This window comes from Rhipicephalus microplus, chromosome 3 (genome assembly GCF_043290135.1).
Source record: "Rhipicephalus microplus isolate Deutch F79 chromosome 3, USDA_Rmic, whole genome shotgun sequence".
Classification (NCBI taxonomy): Eukaryota; Metazoa; Arthropoda; class Arachnida; order Ixodida; family Ixodidae; genus Rhipicephalus; species Rhipicephalus microplus.
Window position 1 is genome coordinate 11,993,857 of NC_134702.1, and position 25,417 is coordinate 12,019,273.

Below are 25,417 nucleotides of genomic sequence, written 5' to 3' on the forward strand. Positions count from 1 at the left end.
TCACGTAGGCACTGTAACGTCACCAAAATAAAGTTTTTCATGTCTATGTTTTATGTTTCTTTAGGAATCCCGCGAGGCGGGATCGCTTCAGATTTCAGCTTGACAACACAGCATGCCAGAGAATAGTCGTAGCCACGTCCTTCGTGCGTTCTTTGTATTCATACATCTGTCCAGGTTGACGCATTACTAAGTGAAAGTTACAGCCGAAGGTGCCGCTCTTTGTCACTCTTCTGTTGTTAGGGAACGATTAACCTGAATAATTTAGCATGTGCGAGATTAGACGCTTTGTCGGCTGCGTCGAACTGGGTACAAACAATTGTTATCTGTGTAGAAAGGCGGCAGTCGATCTCGGTGGCATTCGATGTGAGCAGCACGCCATATCTGTACAAGTCACAATAGCTATAGTGCCGGAATCCGAAATCGCCGCAGGACATCGCCGTTTCAGCACTGCCTGGGTTGATAGTTTGTCGCAGCCATTGCTGCGAAGTATATATGGGTGACTTCATAAACATGCTAACTCTGAGATGAGACAATGATGCCAAGCCCCGCCGCGGTGGTCTAGTGGCTAAGGCACTCGGCCGCTGACCCGCAGGGCGGGGGTTCGAATCCCGGCTGCGGCGGCTGCATTTCCGATGGAGGCGGAAATGTTGTAGGCCCGTGTGCTCAGATTTGGGTGCACGTTAAAGAACCCCAGGTGGTCTAAATTTCCGGAGCCCTCCACTACGGCGTCTCTCATAATCATATAGTGGTTTTGGGACGTTAAACCCCACATATCAATCAAATCAGACAATGATGCCAAGAAAAGTAGAGAGAACGCTATTAAAAGTAATTCTAAGGTAAATGTGAAGAAAGAAAAGTGGACGAAATGAAAAACTTGACACCGGCAGTATACGAACCTGCGACCTTCGAAAAACGCGTCCGATGCTCTACCACAGTGCTGCGGTGGTAACGGAAAGAACAAAGGTTCTGTTCTTTCTCGGCGTTTCTTCCCTTACCCAGCAAAGGGTAGCCGGCCGGTTCGAGAACCGGCTAACCTCCTTCCTCCATTCTCTTTCTTCTCCTTTTCCCTTCTTTGCGGCACAGTTATTGACGGCAGCCTCTTCCCGTGACGTCATCGAGAAATAAGCTCTTGATTGGCCCGTATGGAAGGGGTATCAGTTGTGAATTGTCTTCCGCCCTGCTTTGCCACGCAGTCGCGCGCCCGTCCTGCTTATACTCGCATGCTTGCGGCACTTCGTTTTGTGCGTTTTCCAGGGCAAAAGCAGGCATAATACCGTGTAGCCCAAATGCGTGAAATTGTGATATACTCAACACTTATAGCTGCCCTTGTTTCTGAAGAAAGAAGTGGCAAGGAGGAAGAAAGACGGGTAGCGAAGGCGAGAAAGAAACTACTCTTTTGTCTTTGAAATCGGAATGCGTTCGGGTTCCTTTAACCAAAGTCGTTAGCAAAAAAAAAAAACAAGTGCTGTAAGATTTTTCCCTTTCGAAATTACTAGAACTTGCAAGTATAAAACATCAGTTTCTACAAACGCAACCTTTTTTTCTGGCACGAATGTGCTGACGTGAGCTCAGTTTTTGAACTTTTTATTGTGATATTGCTAAGTACACTCGTGAATGGCGCGTCCGAGTAATATATTGGAAAAAATTATTCGCCTTGGCCATTAGTTCTCGCTATTTTCCTTTGCTTGGGGTCCTGCCATTTTTACGCAGGATTCGTTTCAAGGTGAAGAAGACGATAATCTATTGTCCTTTCTTTTATGGCGACGTCTATACGAAGCTGGAATACCCACGTGGGCGATATAAATATGGCGGAGGCATCGAGTGGTGCCATGCGTGTGATCATCTCACGTGTGGGTCATATTTGAGTCGAACGTGAACAGTGGAGCGTAGCCCAGCAGCTAATGCGGTGAACAGGCGGTTTACCGACGTTATATATATATCACTCTGCTGAAACGTTGCCATAGCGAATACGTGCCGACCACGTTACGACCTTTTGTACGCTGGACATATGCACCCGAGAGTATCGTATGGAGGTGAAATAAACTTTATTTGGACCTGGAGAACTTATCAGACAATGTCCTCCCCCTTCCTTCCCCTCACCCTCGAAGGGGGTCCGCCGCAGTTGCTGGCCGTGCCCACGCCGGCACGTATCACCACAATTTGGTTTCTGGTGATTAATTCTATCGTCAGCGATCGCACCAAATGGAACGTGTAACTGGGAGCGCCCAAACTACAGAAAAACGCCACGTGCCACTGCTAAGCGGTGGTTATTCTATTATTAATGATGATTATTCTATTATTAAGCGATGAAAACATTCTACTGGCGTTTTGGCATTCTGTGTTACTTTTCATTGTTCCCTTTTTATTCCGCACTTTAGGACAAGCTATACTTATCGAACGCTATGTAGTTACTTTCCTAGACTACCTAACTCACACGGGAGAGCTTGCTATGATTTGCAGCTACTAACATTGTTTGAATTTAAGACAATACATTTCCAAATCCATTTCCAAATCCCCTCTCTGCATTGTTTTCTGTAAGTTATTAGTGTGTGATTTATTTATTTTTTTTAATTCTTTTTGCAGGTTAGGAAGCACACATTTTTTTTTTCACGCATTATCCAAATAGTGTAATCACGTATAAATGTGTTCTTCTATTCGGTTCATTGTACAACAGTCGTACTTTATGGTCTCTCAAAGCTCGTTCGTGCAATTCTTTTCTCTTATCCACCTCCGTTTGCCACAATGTCGTACTTGTGTGTGTAAATGGAAAATAAATAAGTCATATCAAATCAAATCATCTATCTCCGTCCCTTTTTACGCCCCCTATGTGCAAAGCTATAGCTACTCGGGAAGGATACGGGTTACGGCGCTTGAACGCAGGTTCTGAGGCCAAAGCCGGTCTGCGGCAGCCTCAATATCGATGGAGGGGAAATCCAAGAAGCGCGTGAACATTTATTTAGGTTCCTGTTAAAGTACCCCAGGTAGCTGAAATTTCCAGAGCCGTCGACTACGGCACGGCTCATGATCACATCGTGGGTTTGTGACACGAAACCCGAACATTTATTATTACTGCTCGGGAAACGCTGTGGTTAACCTTTCCTCCTCTCTGTCCACGACGGGGTTCAACATTATCAATTTATTAATCAATCAATAATTTATTTAACGTGCCCATGGAACAAGCACGATGTCTGTGTGCAGAAACGCGCAAATATAAGATGATCCAAACAACAATACAATATATACACTTTTCAGAAAAATCAAATAAACAGCGAAAACACACAGAAAACACGCGGGAAAAAAATCAACGCAAAATGGGAAGAATAAAAGGAGAAGACTAGAATCATGAAAAGGAAGTAAAAAACAACGGCGAATATACATAATTATGTAGAAACCTCCCTGAAAGACGGAAAAGGGAAGACTCTGTACATTGTGAAAAACTATTTTAAGACAGCGAAGAGCTGAGACAAAGACAATGATAGTGGACTGTGAAAAACATCAAGATGATGAAAGTTAACGTTATGGAGACTTTGTATTCTATGAACAGTAGAATGTTGAAAGAAGTTGACAGGTACATGAAATGGTCGATTCTCTCTGGTTAACTTACGCGGAATCTGAAAATTTACATAACTCAGAAGTAAAAGCAAAGGGCAGAATATCATTCCGTTAACTAGTTTGTATAATAATAATAATAATATTAATAATAATAATAATAATAATAATAATAATAATAATAATAGGAAGCATGTGGCATGAACAAAAAAAACCATACGCGTGGTTTCAGACGCATTGGAGCATGCTGATTGCTCCTGATACAAACACTAAAGCTCGTTTCATGACCATACTCTTAAGGTAGTGTTCACGAGACTTGAGGACATTTATGAGCCATGTTTGACCGATATTTACGGCCTGTATTTTAACTGAAGAGATGAGGCTGCATGCACTATTTAAAACTCGACTATAAGAACTTGAAAAGACACCTTTCTATATGAGCGAGTGAGTGCGACAACTTTATGCTGTCAACAACAGACGCGAGTTAGGCCAACGTCACCTGGATAGGCCCACTTGTAGAAGGACGGTCCCATTAAAGCTGACCATCCTCGCGCGAACCCCCCGGATGACCAGGATTTGGCGGGACAGTGACAAATTCATCGTCATCGAAGTATTTTGTTCTTCAAATCCAGATAAAACCTTCAACAAAGGATGCCTCACTTGTGTGAAGAAAAGAGAATGTTTACTTCACACGCACGTTTCCTCATACTGTCGCGAGAGGAAACCGCAAACAGGGAACTCGAAAAGAACGGCTGCTCACTTTTGGCCACAACACCTAATCTCTTCATTCTTCGCTGTCTTCTATACCGCCACTGCTAGAGCGTGGCAATGTGCACTGCGTCTTTCAATGACCCTCCACGTCAGGTATAGCTTATAGGTGCGAGAGCTGACAGGCAGACTTTCTGTTATTGGCGTCTGACAGTGATGGCCTTTCGCCGCCGACACGTATACCACTGCATGACCAAAAACCGGCTAACTGCGTATTTACTCATGCTGTTCATTAGTTGAATATTTTCACGATTTGAGTTAAGCCTGCCCCGTCGGTGCTATGTAAGAGAAACTAATCGCCTCTTATTGTCAACCAACTCAATGCAGAATCAGCGCCAACGAACTACCCACCTAATTAGACTATCGTGATGTTTACAAAGTGCTATAGTGCTTTAGAGGCCTATAGAATAGTTAAAGAGGGCTTTGCGGAACAGTTTTCAAACTGTGTTGAATTGCTGCTTATCCCGAAGTCGTTGGCTCTTTGACTGACAGCAATATGGATCGAATGGACCATTGGCGCCAAAGCCTCCATCGTTCGCTATCTGGTGTCTCGTAAAGCTTGTGATCGCTGCGTGGCATTAACGGCGTTGATTACCACCGCTCGGAACAGTTTTATTCACGGCTGTTCGCACCATCTTCCGGAAATCACATGACAGGAGGAAGTAAACAAACAGAACGACCCAACAACAACAACAAAAAAGGAGGGGGGGGGGGGCGTAGTAAAAGGACAGACTCTCATTTCGACGGAGTTCAATGAACCCCTTTCTGTGCTGTTAAGCCTGCCCGAAAATGCTGGTAAGCCTATTCGTGCGGGGTTGACACGGTTCTCTGTATACGACTGCGTGACCGGGCATTTGGGGACGGGCGTGTGGTTTAGTGGCTCTGTGACCAGGCGTGCATGAGGACATCGTCTGCGTCTCCCGCGTAGTGGCCGCTGCATCGCTGAAGAGTTTGGACGCTGGTCTTGGGAGACGCCTTTACACTGAACGAGCCTCTAAGACCCGGAACAACCCCCCACCTCTTCGCGCCCTCTCCGCCACGTCCTTATCACGCCGCCCAGTGGCTACACTTCATCGCGCACGGTAATAGATGCGCTCTTTAACGACGCCCGTATAACGCTGCCAACGCAATCTCGGCGGCGACCCTTGTGGAGAATCACACCGTAGACGTGCTCGGATCCACGAGCGAGAGCGCTCGACGAACAGCAAGAGCACAGCGATCTCCATGTAGGGTCATCGCAGCGTCTCCTGAGAATAATGCGAACCGGAAACACGACGGACTTTCGGGAATTGAGATCGTGTTAGGTTAGGCGGTGTCTCCATGTAATTAGTCTTCACGAAAGCCACGTGCATCTAATAGGATTATTCACGTCAATTGAGGAGCGATTATTAGTAAGGATGGTCACCGCACGTGTAAAAGGTCGTGATGAATACGCTTCTTCGACCCAGTTCCATAAGCGCTCATTTCTAGTGTAACAGTCGTGCATTTAATGATGGAATGCCTTTCTGAACAAGCAAAACGGGCACCTAATCCGAAAATTGTTTTCGGAACGCGGTTGGAGGCCTGGTGTACTCTCCCCCCCCCTCCCCCCCCCCCTTGGCTACGCCCCTGAAAGCAGGCTTGATTCTTCTTAGGCTCTAGGTCACGTGGCTGCAGGCACTTTGACTTTGTCCTGGAATGGTACACGTGCTCAACAATTACGGCTCTGATCATCTGCCACACACAGCCGAATCATTGACCGTTTAACGTGAGTGTTTGGGCGGGTTGATTGTTTGTGGTCAAGAATATTTCAACACCGCGGCATAGAACACGAGTGCGCGAAGAGAAGGGATGCTAGACCAAGCATCACATTCTTCGTAGTATGCTTCGTTATATGAGACCACATCTATCCCACCCACCCATCTCGAGTGAGACTGTAGACACCTTGAAACTTATAATTAGTAATATTTAAATAAATATTGGAGTTTCACGTCCAGAAACCACGATATGATTATGCCAGATGCCATAGCTGATGGCTTCAGACGTTTTGACCATCTCTTATTCTTAAGCGTGCACCTCAACCCAAGCACACGGGCATTCCGTATCTATAGAAATGCGTTCGCCACGGCCGGGATTTGATTCCAGGTCCTTCGCAGCAACAGTCGAGCACTGTAACCACTAGACCACCGTGGCGGATGCACTTGAAAATAACGCAAAAGTAACAATAGATTCGCGTGACCGAATCAGACCGAACAATTTCCTGGCAAATCCGCACACGAAACAACTATATGATTGATTTGTGGGGTTTAAAGTCCCAAAAGCACCATATGATTATGAGAGACGCCGTAGTAGAGGACTCCGGAAATTTCAACCACCTGGGCTTCTTTAACGTGCACCCAAATCTGAGCACACGGGCCAACAACATTTCCGCCTCCTTCGGAAATGCAGCCGCCGCAGCCGAGATTTGATCCCGCGACCGGCGGGTCAGCAGCTGAGTACCTTAGCCACTAGACCACCGCGGCGGGGCGAAAGAACTATATGTAGTTAATGTTCCCAAGAGTGGAAACAGGCTATACGAAGAGTCGCGAATGTTACAAATTTGTCGGCAAGCAAATATCTACGGTGCGCATGGTGCGCAGCGTACCAAGAATGCGTTGTCGTGTACATCGTAATGCTTCTTGCGCGGCTTCGTGATAGGTTAAGATTGTGAGAGACCAAATGTTTTTTTTTGTTTGTTTTTTGCAAACTACGGTAAAGCGGTTTTTCCGATCGACCTATGTGAAGATGTGAAACTGTGGAGTGCTGGAATTCAAGCTACAAGAATTGTCTAAAGCTGATGATTAGTTGGTTTTCATTCGCTAACTTGGCGTATATATACTCTATCAAAAGTACGGTCATTTGTATTGTTTTGGCGAAAACTTCACTTTAACTGTTACTATTTTCTATTCGTAAACTACTTCGCATTTAGTGGCAATATGAACAACTAATTGAAGTTTTCTTGAGTTTGGTGTTAAGTTTACTAGCTCAATTTTTATTTTTGGAGTACAGAAATGGAGTACCGAGGTATAAAAACATAAACATCAACCTTTCCAAAGCAAGCCAGTTAAAACAGAACAAAACAGAACAATTGCTTGCATGAAGCCGACTAACAAAATAGCCAGTTTAAGTTAAACATTGTGAAAAAAAACTGTTTGTTCATCAAAAAAACTTATCTGGAAGAGCGGTAACAGTACGAATCAAGCAACGATTGCTCCCACGTGCCTTTCGCACCTCTCAGCGGATTCACGAGCAACGCGTCAATGCGAGAGTGGCTATTCAGGGAATTCCTACCATGCCATCACGGTACGCTCTACGCTGCTTGCAAGATTATTTTTTACCCTTTTCTTTCTTCTTTCAGTCATTAAAAGGCAAGCAAGCGGCACGGCAGATCCTTGCTCTTAATTTTTGAGGCACGGAAACGAAGACTTGACGTGAATTCCCCCCGCATTTATCAAAGCAGAGCTTATTTTGGAAGTCACTGATTTCGCTGGCGAAGTTTCCGTACGTGAAAAATTCAGCACCGTGACGAATCGATTGATTTAGCGGCCAGAAACGCAACTAGCGAAGGTGCGCCACTCACACGCAGATTTGTATGCGCCAAGGGTGGGCGAGTGTTCGAAGATTTCGAATGACGAATGGAATAGCGCTCTATTCGATTCGGTGCGAGAATCGAATAGTGGCTATTCTAAATACTGAATAATTTTTCCGAAATTTTTTTGAAATGTCATCACCGATAAAGAAAACAAAGAAAGAAAACGGAGGGCATTGAAAAAGGTAACGTTTCTCGTTGTAATCCACAAATTAACAACACACAAAGGTTCACAGGATCGATGCTATTTTGATCTCTGTCGTAAGGCATGTTGCTTAAAACTCTATATAGTTTTAAGCAACATGCCAACATGTCAGAAGCGATGAAGTAGTCAATCTATTTCTTTTTTATATTCAAGTAAAACGTGAAATAGTTGTCACCGCTATAGTTGGCAACGGCAACCTCTTTTCATTTGACTGTTTCGAAAAAAAAGATATTATAACTAAACCTAAGCATTTATAAATAATTCAGGAACCCCGGTGTAGGCGGTAGAGTGGAGACGATTTCAAACCAGAACACACAACAGCCGCGTAAAGCTCAACTACACATTTCATCAACTCTATCCCTGAGGTCAACTATGAACCATGACGGGTTGTAGGAGGTACTCTAGAGTAAATACTCTGGGATGGCGAAATTGTTCAGGAAAAAAAAAAAAGGACAGATCCCACGTACAGTGAGAATCGGCGATATGCGAAGCACGAATGAGAAAGGTTGATATGTCACTTCAAAATTAGTCCAACGTTAGAAGGCGGACATAAATTATGACGTACATGACTTACATGTCATGATTATCATGTTTGGAGGTGCGATTTACCTTCGTCGTGTATTCACGTCATATGGTACCGAATTTGGTATATGTGGAGCTAGAGAAACAGCCACGAGTGCGCTATCGAGCGCAGCATGCACCCATGGTTTACTTGACACGCATGCCATGATTAACAAGTTTGGTGATGTCATTTACCTCCGTCGTCCATTCACGTCACGTGATATACCTTCGTCATCGACTGACGCCACGTAGCACCAAAACTAAGATATGTGGAGCCAGCGAAATGAACGCGAGCGCACTAAGGGCGTCACATGTAGTCACGTTTTACATGACACGCATGTCGTGATTATTATGTTTGGACGTTTCATTTGCCTTCGCCGTTCGTTCGCGTCACGTAATACCACATTTGGTATTTGAACCGTCCGAAACGACTACGAGCGCACCATGAGCGTGGCGTGTAGCCATCACTTACATGACATGCATGTCGTGATTTCCACTGTAGTGTCTGTCACTTAAGTTCGCCATGCAGTCATGTCATAACATAGCAGTTTTGCAATATGCCTTGTGAACAAAACCATCGCAAGAGTAGCAAGACCATAAAATGTTAATCATTACATTCTTGGCATACATGTCATGATTTTCTTGTTATGACTAGTCACTTATGCTCGTGATACAGTCATATGCCATATTAATCTTGGTATCAATATCATTATTAAAATGGCCAGCAAAGATAAAAGTCGTAGGCGGCTAGATAGATAGATAGATAGATAGATAGATAGATAGATAGATAGACAGACAGACAGACAGACAGACAGACAGACAGACAGACAGACAGACAGACAGACAGACAGACAGACAGACAGACAGACAGACAGACAGACAGACAGACAGACAGATAGATAGACAGATAGATAGATAGATAGATAGATAGATAGATAGATAGATAGATAGATAGATAGATAGATAGATAGATAGATAGATAGATAGATAGATAGATAGATAGATAGACACGCTCAAAGTCGCCAAAGTTCGCTAATAAATTCTTCGCATTTAAAATTCTGACGCGAAATACATGGCTCAGAATATTACTGCGCTGAATGAAGACGTATAATTACTATGGATAGAATTTAGTACTTGGTGGTTTTTAGCTGGAACATTCTAAATTGCGCTTCAATATGTCCATGAAACATATTTCGTGCAATCATAAATTTATACTGTACAAATATTAATACAGTGATTCAAACCGTGATTAACGAACATTCAATGCTCGGACTTCACCCTCAGCGACATTCTTTGTAAGCAAGCTTTTCGTTCAGAGGTTTTACCAGCTGTTATCGGGTTCTAACAGGTACTTGCCACTAACACACTGGGTGTAGCACAGCAGGTCCGTGTCCCCCCCTTCCCAAATTTTTTTTCGCATGGCATACAGAGCGCAAAATGACAATTTGCCTGCCCCCGCCCTCCCCTTCAGATCAAGCACAGCAGGTCTGCGCTTAAGTGCAGGTTCTCTTGAAATCGGATGTGCTCTCCCTTATCCTCTAACACACACACACACACACACACACACACACACACACACACACACACACACACACACACACGCACACGCACACGCACACGCACGCACACACACACACACACCCACACGCACACGCACACACAAATAATAAAATTAGTTAATAAAATGCTTACCGGAAAGAGCTACGATTGATGGAAGTCTGTGCGGCGTTTGGTAACCACGACATAGAGTTATGAATCATGTCTATCCAACCTGTGCCGTAGACTTCTCAACGTGACTTACGTGGTGTGAGCGCAGCTAGACATTGATAAAACTGCGAAGAACACATTTCGTTCCCAATACCCGCGGCGTCAATTCGACCACGTATGAGGGCTGTGCTGACCGCGTGCTCTACGCAGCCGGCCCGTCAAAGGACCGCCGCTGCACTATTGTAAATGATGCTTGTAACTTTGTCTTTGAGATACCGAGAACAATCTTTCAGAGGCACAATGGGATATGTCTAGTGACAAGATGAAACAATGAATCACGAGATTATGATTGCGGTAGCAGATGGGAGATTGGGGGCTTCAGCTCCCTAACCCCTAAAATAATTCTCCCAGTTTACATATGATCACATGCGTGAACGCACGCGTATGCACATACATAAATGCAGCTCGGGTACATTGCTCTCCTCAAATGAAATTCTTGTTATGCCTCTTGACAAAGGCGGAGACAAAGTAGAAACTGTCCTGGCATGCTAGGGCACGTGAAATACGATGTCCTCCGCCGTTACTGCTAAAAAATATGTAGAAAAACACCACACGTCTGCGTAGATCTATGAGGTCGTATTTCAAAGCACTCTCTTAAGTTTCTTCGGCAGGGCGATGTTGATTACTGCAGAATGGAAAGTGTAAAAGATACTCTTGAGTCTGGACAAAGTACAGTAAAACGAACTGTGCACGACGCATATACGACGCGTGTTACCTCTGTAAATCTTGGATACTGAGTATGGGACTAACTCATCAGTATGCATTCCAGAAAGGCAAAGATAAAATAAACATTACCTCACTTCTAGAAAAACATTCGACGCGAAATGTTTGCCAGTCATCGCCAAAGTGCATGACACTTTGGTATGACGTCATTTTTCATCGAGACTTTGAACCCACTTTCCTGGCGACACTTGAAGAGTGTCGCAAGCATCGCACTCTTCGAATGACATAAAGTGGCCCGCACGCCCAGTGTTTTAATGCAGCCGTAGCTGTCAGAGGCCATTGCGCACGCCTACCCTGCAACATCTATTTTAATATAGTGATGCGCGGAAAAGAAATGTACAAGTGAAAGAGCACGAAAACAACGGCAACACTGGCCGAAGCATGGGGCAAAACGCACATTGAACCGCCCGGCTATTAGTTCAACTCGTGCCAAGCTCTTGTCTTGGGGTTCTCAGTCTCCCACTGTACTCACCGTCTAGTTGTATACCTAAGCGGGACATTGACACTGTCGACGTGGGACTTTGAAAAGAAGCTGTGACAGCACGGAGCAAAATGCCGATGACGTTCACTATTATCTTAATTTTCTGTCATCTTTCGAACCCCCCTCCCCCTCCCAATATTTTTAGCCATGTAGGGTATCGTGCGTGCTTTCATGTCGGTGCCTTCTCTGTCTAATCATATCAACCTTAAAGGGTTTCAAGTTCCTCGAGATATCGAAAAGAACTGAAGAATGCATGAAGGCAGTGAAATTTTCGTTGCCATGCACTTCTTTTTTTTTGTGTGTGTGTGTGTGCTAGACTTCACAAATACACGTTGTTGAAACTAAAGTTTTTGACGCGATATCATCATACGTTCTTTCCGATTCTTTCTTTGTTTTAATCTTTTCAACTCCCCCCCTCTCCCACCTCCCTGTAGAGAGCGAAGCAGACCTCCATACGTTTTCTTCTTTTTCTTATCACCCCATTTTCCTTTTATATTCTCTGCATCTCTTCCCCCCCCCCTTTTTTTGTTATTGTACGTTGAAGTAAATGTGATTCATTTGTGTTCTGCGAAGGCATTTTATGCAGGAATGTTATTATCAAAGATTTACTCCCACAAAGCGCATAACACTGTTAATGCGCTTTTCCTAGAATCATGCTCTCACCTGGCTTTTGGAACTTTTTTGCATTGACGTCAGCCTAGCAAAACTGTCTTTCCTGGGGCTCGACCATGTGATCCTCAGGTGACAGGTTTGTGTTATAAGAATCACAAATGCGTTCGCCGCATAGGAAAATATTTTGACAACGTTGAGGCGTAAAGTTAACTTCTGGCAATCGGGCAACGTTTTTTTTTTTGGTGACTAGAATATCTTTCTATTGAAGTTATACGTCACTAACCCAAAATGTCAGTTCCAGTTCAAATTTAGAAAGCTTGTGGAAGTGATCATTGGTCGGTATGCGAAATTTGGTACAGAAAGAAGGAGCGGCACCTCTAAAATAAAATGTTCCACAAAAAACACCCAGGCGACATTCCAGGAAGTTCAGAAGGAAGCCACATAACCTAAGATATTTTTCTCTTCAAAATATTCTAACAGCTGACTGTTTTCAATGCAGTAAATTAGCACGTTTTTTTAATACATTTGAGATGGTCGCCAAAATGGCTGAGACGTTTTCCGCGGAATGACCCCTTTACCACTGGGTATCTTACCATGGCCTCCAAATTTCCGAAACCACATTTGGAAGGTTTACACATGAAATGTACAATAAAGAACGTTCTAAGCGAGGAGTTCTCAGCCATAGATGTTAGGGGAATCTTTTGTGAACCGTTTGAAGTAGTGAGGGACCCCTTGGCGTGAGAGAAAAGCTGAGGGAAGGGTTAATACATTAGACACTAAAGAGAAACAATTGGTTGTTTCAGATTGATAAACTGCACTCTGAGACCTCCAAACGATTAAGGAGTGGAACGTGCAACCGCATAATGTAACAAAAATTAACTCTTCAGAAGAATTCGAAAGAATGGTACTGAACTATTATTTTTCCACGTAACGGTATATAAGTGTTATTACTTTTTTATGATGATAATTTTGAAGCATATAAAACAGCGTTTGTTGAGCATTAGGTCTGTGATTGTGTTACTCTCCGCTCAATATTGGTCACTACTGTGTAAAACTTGAATACTTCTTCGCGTCGTAATTTTGGTTTGATTTGATTTTTCGTTTGCATTACGATTTGTATGGTCTGTAAGATGTAGGTGTTTTTAAAGCTGCCAGATGCATTATGTGTCCTCATTTCACTGTCACGGTACTGCTCTGAGTGATGTGTGAAGTGTATTTTAGTACTACATCCTGTATCGACCTTTTGGACAACAGTATAAATAAATAAATAAATAAATAAATAAATAAATAAATAAATAAATAAATAAATAAATAAATAAATGTTATAAGTTTCACCCTCATAAGTTTCTTATTGATGGAGAAAATCAAGGTTGACGTTTCATTTTCAAATCTTGCGCCGTTATCTCTGCGTGTGACGTAAGGAATTACACAATGTATTTTTCGTATTTTCGCAACATATGGCTCGATGAAATATTCTGAGGCTTCGTATGCTAAGTCTATGGCACCCACAAATGACAGGGTACTTTAATTTTGTTGATTAGAAGCTACGTAATACCCAGTAGACGCTTTCAAAAATTGATGACATCAGAGTGTTTGGCGCGGGAATTTCAAGGTGGCATCTCCAGCTACAGTTCATTTTCGCGCGTTTTCTCGCTTACAAAGTGTCGCGTCGCTGTAAAAGTGCTGTTTTCAGGAAAATTCCGAAATCGTACTTCACAAATACGTGACAAAGCATTTTGCTCTTCGGTGCCCTTTTAAAGCGACCTGCGTTGCGAAATAGATGCTATTTATTTCCTTCTAGCAATGAGTGATCAAACTAGAGTGCATCGACGCGAATCAAAATCTCGACAGCTTGTGAATGAGCTGAGCTGTCTTCGGCCACATTCGATCTGTTTCTAGTTATTTTTGTTTCCCAAACACGCAAGCCTAGAATAAGTATGCTTGGGTGCATATGTTGTAGAAAATTGCAACAAAAGCTTGGAACCATCTTATGAAGAAGGAAACATAAGTCAGCCCTGCCGCATATCTTACGCACCGAAGAATCAGACGGGGCTGCTGACTCGTGTCATAACGTGCCCGTTAAAAACGCGTTTTGTTTTTTCAAATCTGGATGTCGTGGACCCGCAAAAAATGCTTCGCGGACCCCCTGGGACCCCCGGATCCCCTTTGAGAAGCACCGCTAGAGATGGCCATGCTCACTAATCTAGTTGACAACAATAGCGTTTTCTGAGAAGTTCCTCTTTTAGGAAGCCCCCAAAATGGAGGGCGAACATCAAATGTACTAACTGTCATTCCCCCGTTTGGGGCAAGATGTTACTGTGATTCACATAAAAAATGGCAGCATATCCACGGAGTGAATGATAGAGAGTGGGGCGAAGCATTCATCCGTCCATGCGTCCGTCTGTGTGGCCGTCTGTGCGTCCATTCGCCCGTCCGTGCGTGTGTCTGTTCGTGCGTCCGCACGTCCATCTGTGCGTCCGTTTCTGCGTTCGCCCATGCATCCGCCCCTGCGTCCGTCCTTGCGTCCATCCGTCGGTGCAGCCATCCGTGAGCCCGTCCATGCATCTGTCTGTGTGTCCGTTCGTCCATCTATTCAACACTCCAAGCACCACCATCTCGCATTATTTTCATCATATATTCCCCATATAGAAGCACCACCATCCAGCGGACATTCCAAGGACTAAACGAGAGGTGGCACACGCACACTTTCTTATGGTTTGCGCTTCGTGTCTAGTTCCCACCTTTAAGCACCCCGAGTTTAACCACCTCGAGTTAACCACCACTAGTTCACTGTATTCATGGCACTGTGGCCCAACGCTCGCTAAACCTTTCTAAAACCAAGGAGGTTATGTCCAGCGAGTATAACATAGCAACCCTTTCTTCTCAGATACTGCTCAATGTACATGCCAATGGCTGCTAAGGGGGAATGAGAGACAGGAGAATTCGGCTTTTAGTTAAAGCGCATGCTGCAAATTTTTTATTGTTCAACAACGCACAGAACAAATCTCTCACCGGCACCACCTTGGAGGTCAAAATGTAAGACTGGTTACACACTACGAGGGACGAACGGGTGCCGCTATAAGGAGCTTCGCCCCTAAAACAGCGCCAATAACGAGTGATAAGAAAAAAAGGAGACAGACAGCGGCATTGTCTGTTAGTGTGGTATAGCTTGCATGGGTCGTTCTTTAAAAAGCAAGCTACATTTTGGGGAAAAGAAAAGAGTATCTTGTCCTGAATTAAAAAAAACTAAACTAAAAACAAAACGTCTCGAGGTGTGGCTGCATTGTCATCTGAGCTAACCAGGAAGATAGCAGATTGCAGCGCGAGTTTCCATCTGCCTTCATGTCGATGATCCACCAAGAAATCGCCGCCTTGAACATTTATAGTCTCGTTATTCTCATGCAGCGAATAATCCCCTGGATTCCTTTTAAGCAAATACGCTCAGCGTTCGCCCACATAGTACTAAAATTCGGCGTCTTACGTCCCGAAACCAATTTATTTATTTATTTATTTATTTATTTATTTATTTATTTATTTATTTATTTATTTATTTATTTATTTATTCATGCAATAATATTCATTTGTTATTTATTTATTTATTCAAATACCCAAGAGGCCTGAATGCAATTCAGGTAGTGAATACTACATTGCAAAACACCTTCTTAATGTAAACAATAAGAAAAAAAGAACTAAGATAGGACAGTAATACTTGTATTGCAACAATATTCATAAGACTGATGAAAATAGATACAAGTAAAAATATTTAATATAACAACAGTACGAACACCCCACACATATTTATAAATGTTTGAACAGGGCGTCCATGTGGTCACCTCAACCAAAATTTTACCTTAAAAAAAGAGAACCATTTATATAGCACAGCTTACGTATTGCACTGAATGAGCAATGGGTCAGGAACACGGTTTGAAATAAAGGAAAATTTCACACGCAAGAATTGAAATTAAAAAAAATATTTTAGACAATTATCAATTCATTATGATTAGCAATACTTGCAATAAAATCCGGAAGGTGATTCCAATAAGACCTCGGTGTAAGCCAGTACTAACGGAGCGTTGGAAAAAAGCTTAGTAAGGGCGAAGATGGGCTCCTTTTTAGATGGACAAGTCACGATGAGTGACGCCGTTGTGGAGAACTCCGGAAAGTTCAACTATCCGGTGTTGATTGATTGATTTGTGGGGTTTAACGTCCCAAAACCACCATATGATTATGAGAGATGCCGTAGTGGAGGGCTCCGGAAATTTAGACCACCTCGGGTTTTTTTAACGTGCACCCAAATCTGAGTACACGGGCCTACAACATTTCCGCCTCCATCGGAAATGCAGCCGCCACAGCCGGGATTTGATTATCCGGTGTTCTTTAACGTGCATTCAAATCCCACAGTACACGGTACGTGTGCCTTCGGTAAAGTCCGACGGACACAATAAAGTGCACGGTAAAGTGCGACGGACACAATCCACTAGTGTTTGACGCTCTTTCGCATCGCATTGTTGTGCGACACGGGCGAGACCCCAGGACGACCCTGCGGGCGCTGCCCGCTAAGCTCGTCTTCAATGACCTTCTTCTGACCCCGCCGTGGTGGTCTAGCGCTTCAGGTACTCGGGCAGCTGGCCCGTAAGTCACGTGATCGTATCCCGGTTGCGGCGGCTTCATTTTCGATGGAGGCAACAATGCTGTAGGCCCGATTGCTCAGATTTGGGTGCACGTTAAAGGCCAACTCCGGCGATTTTTCGCGGTCAATAGATCTCAATGAAATTCGCTGGGTACGTTCCTTTGCACGTAGCCGTCAGTTATGCCAAATTACAGGCTTTAAAAATGGGCCATTGGTTTGAAAATGAATTTTAAAGATTGCCTTGAAAAGCTCACCTCGCTTGCCAGAATCATTGGCACTGTCTGTGTGGCGTCACGTTTGGCATGCCAACGAAAGTGACGCAGCCGATGGCATCGCGACTTTGGCTACTACAGCGTTTGTTGTGTTTATTGTGCTGGCCACAAAGTAACAGCGGCGGTGTTTGGCACGGGTATGACACGGGAAAGTTTTCTTCCTTCCTCTGTAGCGTTTGGCCGGGTTTCGTTTGTCCAACTTTCCCAGTTTTCATACTCCGCGCCGGCGGGACCTGTATATGGCCTCCGGTCCTTACCAAATAGTACGTCATACGCAGACAGGGTGCCCTGTTTGGTTTCAGTTTCGGTATTGCACCTTTTTTCTTATTGAAAATTATTTTCAAATTTCCTGAGCATTTCAATTGTTGGGCTTGTGACAAGAGTGTCTCAGGAACACAAAAACACGATTACCTTGACACGGTCGAAAAATCGCCGGAGTTGGCCTCTAAAGAACTCCAGGTGGTCGAAATTTCCAGACGGCGTCTCTCATGATCATGTGGTGGTTTTGGGACGTTAAACCCCAAATACCATCCTTAACGTTCCTCTCTACGGTCAGGTTCTTTCGATATCTCGCCGAATCTGGCCGCGCAATGCATCGCGCGACGAGGAAAAGGGAGTGTGGTCATTGCGATACGTGGAAGCGCACATGCCTGTCACTACAAACCTTCGCGAGTGACGTGAGCGGTGAATGACAGTGCGTGGCAGCTGCACTCTCTGCGTTTGCAGCCCGAGTGTTTCGAATAACGAAGGCTACAGCAAAAAATAAGAAATAAATCAAACGTATAACTTAGTATATGTTGTTTCGACGTGGAACTGGACGAATATAGCAGGGAATGACTGAGGCTCTCGGGTGTGTTGTCATATGAACTAGGTCATGGTATTGAACTGTCTTGCAGTGCAGAGACACGCGTGCGATATCACGTTTCACTCTTGAGTGCAGGATATCCAATATGGTATACGTCATTCGAGCAGTGCGCGTCTGCATAAAGGGCAGCTGTCTGTTCTGATTTGTGTCGCGCTTAATATCACCGCTTGGACGTTCTTTTCGGTATAGTCAAAGTGACAGTTTGTTTGTTTGTTTTTCTTCCAGACCTATGACACGTACCCACTCTGGGGAAAATTCCAGTGTCAGCGTCGGCGTTGGCGTCGCGTCGTTCGATGTGAGTAAGCAATTGTCATCTTGTCCCTGACAGAAAAAAAAACAACTCGAGAGATGCAAATAAAATAAATAAGAAAAGGAACCGGACAACAGTGAAGATCGAACCCAGGTCGTTTGAGTGGCAAGCAGGTGTTTTTTTTATTTATGGTAGCCACAAGATTTGTTAAAACTACCTTGAAAGACAAAACAAAAACAAAATGTGAATGTCATGCAGTGAAAAGAGCCTCCTTGATGCAATACACGCGTGGCAGAAGCGTAGAATCACACGAGGCGTCGAAAGATGTGAATTGAGCAACGAGCCGTTGCTTTAAAGATCCACCTGTGGCTCATACATATGTTATCATCAGGAGCTGCAGAACCATCAACAAGAACTGCTGCATAGGTTCGCGTGTTATCCTACGGAATCATTGTGCCCTTCACTGATTCGCAAAAGGAATAATTATGGTGCAGTGGGCACTTAACTACTGTGCCTGCAAAAGGTATTCAATGATACTTTGAAACGGCCAATGTTATATACGCGCACACTGATTCGTTTCCTTACGACGCGGTTGAGGTATGCACCGAGAACTGAAGCAGGCTAGCAGTTCAGGCGGTGATGCGCACGAGGACGCTATCGCAATCTTCTATCTCTTGAAGGCGAAGCTCAAGCATCCTGCTATTCTTATGCTACAATCCGAGTCCGTCTAAACACTGCTGAAAAACGCCGCCGGCGCATGCATTAGTCTATCTATCTATCTATCTATCTATCTATCTATCTATCTATCTATCTATCTATCTATCTATCTATCTATCTATCTATCTATCTATCTATCTATCTATCTATCTATCTATCTATCTATCTATCTATCTATCTATCTATCTATCTATCTATCTATCTATCTATCTGTCTGTCTGTCTGTCTGTCTGTCTGTCTGTCTGTCTGTCTGTCTGTCTGTCTGTCTGTCTGTCTGTCTGTCTGTCTGTCTGTCTGTCTGTCTGTCTGTCTGTCTATCTATCTGTCTGTCTGTCTGTCTGTCTGTCTGTCTGTCTATCTATCTATCTATCTATCTATCTATCTATCTATCTATCTATCTATCTATCTATCTATCTATCTATCTATCTATCTATCTATCTATCTATCTATCTATCTATCTATCTATCTATCTATCTATCTATCTATCTATCTATCTATCTATCTATCTATCTATCTATCTATCTATCTGTTTATCTGTCTGTCTGTCTGTCTGTCTGTCTGTCTGTCTGTCTGTCTGTCTGTCTGTCTGTCTGTCTGTCTGTCTTCATGCTTACAAAAGCTTTTTGCATGTAGTAAGACCAAAAAAAAAGCATCGGTGCGTAACTTTCGAAAGCTCTGAAAAGGGCGCAGTGTGTTTGTTAACGAATGACGCTGACCATAACGCATCGATGGTTTAAGTGTGTGTGCTCGTCGGCTTGCGCAGCTCCTCGGCAAACAAACTTTTCGGGGTGCAGCAAACTCGGTGAGCAAACTCCATCGCGACGACCACACGCGGCGCCACGAGTGCACTACTTCTAAGAGGTCGCCTGCTCGAACACAGAACTCGACAGCCACGCCGATAACAAAAGTCATATAGAGACATGAACGTCATCCAGTGCAGCACTGGCCAGACGCCGGGCGCGGGAGCGTTCAATATCGTGACTCTCACAACCTCGAGCTTCGCCTCTGGCATGGCCAGTATGCCGGTCATAATAGTGCAGTTGCGAGGGTCTAGCTAGCAACGTAATTATAAGCTTCTGTCAAGTGAATGACGCTTGCCGAAACTGCGACCTTGTTGTTCCCTGTAACGACGGCGTAATGGGTAGCCTGGATACCAAATAGCGGGGAGGTTTCGCAGGCCCGCTTTAGCGCGCGTGGCTCGTGCACAGTAGACAGTGGTGGTTTAATTAAAAAATGAACCAATCGGCATTGCTTGGAACGTGTGTGTTTGCTCCCGCTAGCCGCTGTACGTGGGTGGGCGCATAGTGGCTGCGTCTGTTTATCTTCTAGAGACTGTGCGAAAAGGTATCAACGAAAATTCACGGACGATTTCAGGCGTCCTTTTCTTCGCATTGTCCGCATTCGAAAATCGTTTCGGTTGTTATTAAAGAGTGTACGAGCTTCATTTTTTTTTGTTAATTTCTCCGTACATCGCGAGTACAAATCACTGAGTTATAACAACCTCATTAGAGGCGCTAATGGCTCCAACGTGGGCGTGGCCCGCAACTACGATTCTGTAGCTCCTTAGGATCCAAAGAAAGTTTTTTTTTACTGACTGGTAGAGAGGCCCTAATGCTTTCTGACGGAAGTTCGTACATCCGAAGGCGTAAGCTTTTTAGCAATGCAGCTGATTGTGACTGTTATTACCATTGTTTTTCATAGAAACAATGATTACTGCATTAGGCTGCTGATCTGAAGGTCACGTGTTTGAGTCCTGCCACGGTACTCGCATTTTGATGGAAGCAAAGTGCTAGAGGCCGTATACAGTGCTATGTCTGAGCATGCTAAAGAACACCAGGTGATCGAAATTTCCAGAGCCCTGCAATGAGATGACTCATAATTATATCGTGGTTTCAGCTCATAAACCCCAGATATCAAGTTTATTTTTCACGCAATATGTTTACGCACAGCATTTACACGCGACGGTGTATTGCCTCTAATTATTGTTCGCTTTCTTGTCGTCGTCATCGGTGACTATGATGACGATGCTATTGTGAGCACACATATCCTTAATGTACGGGAAGATATAGATTGACATTCCTACCACCTGCCACACTACAGTACACTAATGATTTCATTTAATGGTCTTAGCTATGGCGAAGATACGTTTAGCACATTACATGCATAAGTTTTATCGCATGTCTCCATTATAATAGGCACATCGTCACCACTCCCCGCATTCAAATGTGGCCCGACAAGGCAGAGAACTCTCTTGGTTTTATTGTGAACACTTCGTTTGATCTGCGGAAACTTGGTACATTGGCCAGATGCCGCCGAAATGTGTGCAATGGGCCGAGGCGAAAGGCTGAGAGAATGCAGAGCACTGCAGGAGCTGTGCTTTTTTTCGCTGAGCTTACGAAACGAGCGCAGATGCGGCAAGAGCACCTGGCATGTTCGGTCGTTGCTTCAGCTAGCTATTTAATAACGCACATGTCTCCGAGCGAATAAAGAACTGAGTAAGGCTTAACACGAAAAATTACATCACATATAGAACGCGAGATACAAGCAGAGGACCCTACAAGGTTCTGCGAAGAGTTCCAATACTGGTTCCTTTCCCCTCTTCAGTTGGGGAGAGCTGCAGGGACCAAAGGCAGGCTATTGTGAGAAGCACGTCAACGCTTATTTTTCCCATTTTTCATCAATTCTGTAGAACATTGTTCTTTGGACCCAACCAACGGGGAGAAGGGAAGAGGTGCTGCTATGAAACTTCGCCCATCTCCCTCCCCTAACGGAGAACCTCGCACACGCCCGCGGTTGGCAGGATGACATTTTGCTTTGACTCGTCATCTACAAAACGTATATACAAGATAAGACAACGTTGATTTCCTGCGTCGTTTTTATTTCATTTAGCTGGGAACTTTCTGATTGAAAATGAATGCTGAGAGCATATAGTTTTCAACGCAATACTTCAGTTTTTTTTTCATTTTGTTGTTTACTGAAATGCATAGACAAAAAAGAATATTCTTCATCGGTTCATTGTGAAAGCTGGCCAACTCCGTTACTTGCATCGAAGACCTGTGAGGTTCATGAATTTTCGGAGACTTTTGTTTGCTTACTTCGTTCAATACTTTAAATGTGCAAGTCGGAGTCTCTTTGAAGGGAAGGACGTGACAATTCACGGTTCTTGTTTCGTACAGGGAGAGTTATTACCGGCTCGGGAAAACCTCGCAAGCCAATCCTTTGTGGTTCCTTTGAAATTAGTGCTGCAATGAACCGGTTTTTGCTGCCTAACTGGAGACGAGAAACACTGTCGATCCGTTAGAGAGAGATTCGTTCATTATTGAACAGATTTGCTGTGAGTTTGGCTCGGCCCACCTGGCTTTGTACCCTAGGCACCAGAATGACATGCCGGCTGAGCTTTATATATGCACACGTAGACACAACGTACACGAATACAAGCTAAGTATGGTTAGGTTGAACGAAGAGAAGAGATCGCCTCAGACAAGCTGGCCCCCGTTTCGATAGGAAAACCTTTACGGTTAGATAGAAAAACCTACCTTTGTGAAAAGCACTGTCATCGTTGGCGTGTTAGTTTAGGCAGGTTGATTGTTGACGTCGTGTCCCATGAATTCGAGTGCCACCGACTGTAATCGCTGTGCGGAAACAAGAAACTGGAAAGCAAATGCGCCGAGAAAGAAGATGAGTTTTTTTTTCTACATTCCTTACATTCGTGATTTTTCAGCCCCTTCCTTCACATCCTTTCTTCACAAAAGAAAAAGTGCCATGCTCATCTCATTTCAGTGACTTTTTTGTTTTTACACGGCGATCACTAGCAGCAACGCTCAAACACACGAGACACGACGCCAACATTCAAACTGCTTAAAGTAACAAGCCATTGAAAAACATAGTTCCCCCTCACTGAACATCGGCCAATCTCTGAAACACTCTCTCCAGCTCAGTCACTCACTTTGTGTTTTCATCCGTCAGCTCCAGCCTTGATTTCGTGTCTTGTTCTTGCGTTTTATGTTTTTCCCGCGAATGTTTTTCTATTCCGCCTACGCAGCGCCATGTTCACCCAACCTTCGTTCAACATGTACCAACTTAGCCAAACGAGTGCTGTGTTAAGGTACACACTGTAACAAAAACTATAATACTCAGCCGCAAGTTTTCCTTGGCACGAAAGCGGTTTCATTATAAAGAAACCGCTCGCTTAATTGTAAAAATACTTCTATAGAAGTATTTCTACAATTACACAACAACGTATTTTTCTTACGCTTACATGGCAATAGTATTTTTCTTAAAATACCTCGTTGTATAGACCCATTCTGCTTGACGGGGCATTCGTGATCTAGAAAACCAATCTGGAAAGCGAATCTAAATAGACGCGATCATTCGTATGCTTACGACCCACTTCTTTTGCACTTCTTTAAAGGGTCTCGATCAACGGCGTAAAACTTTGATCGGATGAAATAGAGAATATGCTTTTGTTGCCTTGCTTCAGAAAGCATAAATAAATAATCAACCGAAGGAAAAGTTACCCCCTTTACGCTGTGTATATTATTTATTGCGGGCAACGTACTTGGCTATGCATTTTTCAAGATAACTCAAAAGCTTGTGTTCAAAAGGTTGGCTGGCTCGTTGGGAGACTCTGGTAAGGAGCCTGTGGAGCGCGTGGGGATGGACTTTTTTTGTATAGTTCAAGCAGGCTGCGTAATTGTAGTAGCCTCATGCATCATAAGCTGTAATGAAATCTTGGAAAGACCTGATAATCGAATTCTGATATAGAACATCATGACAAAAAGATAAGTGTATTTGTTTTGTGTTGTAAATTCCGAATAACTGAACGATGAAAAGGATTCTGAAAAGAACTTGATCGAAGGTCCTGGCTTGAGAAAAGCGGTCTTGCGAAAGAAAAAAAAAACTAGGTCATACATGGTCCAGGCAACACAATAGCCAATAACAGTACACGCAATTATTATACGCAATAATAAATTTATAGAAATATACAAAAATAAACACAAAACAAGGAAGTCTGTTAAATTCTGCTCAACTGCTTCATGTCAAAAGCAGACAAATCAGAACAATGCCGCGAAAAGCAGCAAGTCCTTACGCATACAGAAGTCGTGTAATGATGAGCACGCTACTTTAATTCGATTCTTCAAAAGCTGTGGCGGGAGCCGCATTACAAATTTGATAAGAAACTGTCATGCCAGAGTAGGCCGAAACAAGTTCTTGCTTATAAAATAAACAAATTAAATGTACCGTACACCAACTTTAAGAAGATCTGCACGTCACGGCTTCATCGTTCACTGGAACGAATGTGCCGTTCTTCTTTCTTAGAAATTCGTGTTCAACGAAACGTGAAGAGAGCGGAAGCAATAACGTTTCAGCGCCTCTCCCAGATGTCGAAAATGCCGAAGATGCCGCTTTGGCGCTGGCCGTGCCTAAGAAAATATTAGGTTACGCCTACGCGCAAGTTGAATGCTTAACAGTTCGGTGCGCTTAGATAAATGTGAGGTCATTATGCTTTCCTCAGTAATATATGATCGCAAAAATTAATCTACTGTGAGAAATCAGAAAAACAGAGAGTCAAAACAAACCGTAGATTTTTTTTTATTCACGCGAAATTGGTACTTATGGCAAAAACCAACGCTGAGTGAAGCAGACAGAAAGAGAGTCAGCGGCAACGGGTAATTTTCTTCATTAATAGGTTCATAAACTCAAGATCCTTATTCACCTAAAAAATCATGTGTAGGCAAAGTCGATTACAACATTATAGCTATGTGCAATGATTTAAACCTTATAAAAGTACATTAAATTTCCACAGCAATATACACACACCAGGCGCTGTACAACTCCGTCAAGTTATTAGCGTGCGCACTTTTCGGTCACAGCCAAAGCTACGAGATGTTTTCCCAAATCTAGAATCCTAAGCGTCCATGTCAAATATATTGTCCTGACACGCCAACTAAACCGTCTTGAAACGATGATGTTTTCTACGAAAATTACCAGTGCAAGACAATTTGGAGATGCACGCACCAGCCATGATTGCATAGCATTTCTTCAAGATTTCTGTCGCTGCGTTTGCATTTGCGGGTTTTGATAATCTTATATTTAGTAAAAGAAACCTTGGAAGATGAAGCAGATTCTCATTGTGACATGGAAGAAAAAAAAAAGCGTGGGAATTGTCGGCTCTTTTTTGAAACTATTTGAAAGAGAACGGCCAAAGTGACACTTGGTAAACACAGTACTAGAAAAAAAAATGATCGTGCTGAGCGATTGCCAGCTATAGGTCTGTCAAGCTAAAACCACCTGTATAGCAACATTATTATCATGACCACTACCAAAAAAAAGTGTACTGAGAATGAAAACAAAGATATTTTTTTCAGGACCGCATTACGTTTAACATGTTTTTCCTGAGTTATGACATC

At 43.6% G+C, this 25,417-nt stretch overlaps 1 protein-coding gene and 1 long non-coding RNA gene across 5 annotated transcripts in view; one reads left to right on the forward strand and one right to left on the reverse strand.

Moving 5' to 3' along the window:
• Positions 1 to 18,375, forward strand: part of LOC142803593 (uncharacterized) — a 149,654-nt gene extending 131,279 nt beyond the window's left edge. Inside the window, exon 3 of the long non-coding RNA XR_012894183.1 lies at positions 18,266 to 18,375. This is a non-coding gene — a long non-coding RNA (uncharacterized LOC142803593). The remainder of the gene's footprint in view (positions 1 to 18,265) is intronic.
• The window catches only part of LOC119182182 (high affinity nerve growth factor receptor), a 152,837-nt gene that overhangs the window by 102,013 nt on the left and 25,407 nt on the right, over positions 1 to 25,417 (reverse strand). The gene's annotated exons all lie outside the window — the stretch shown is intronic.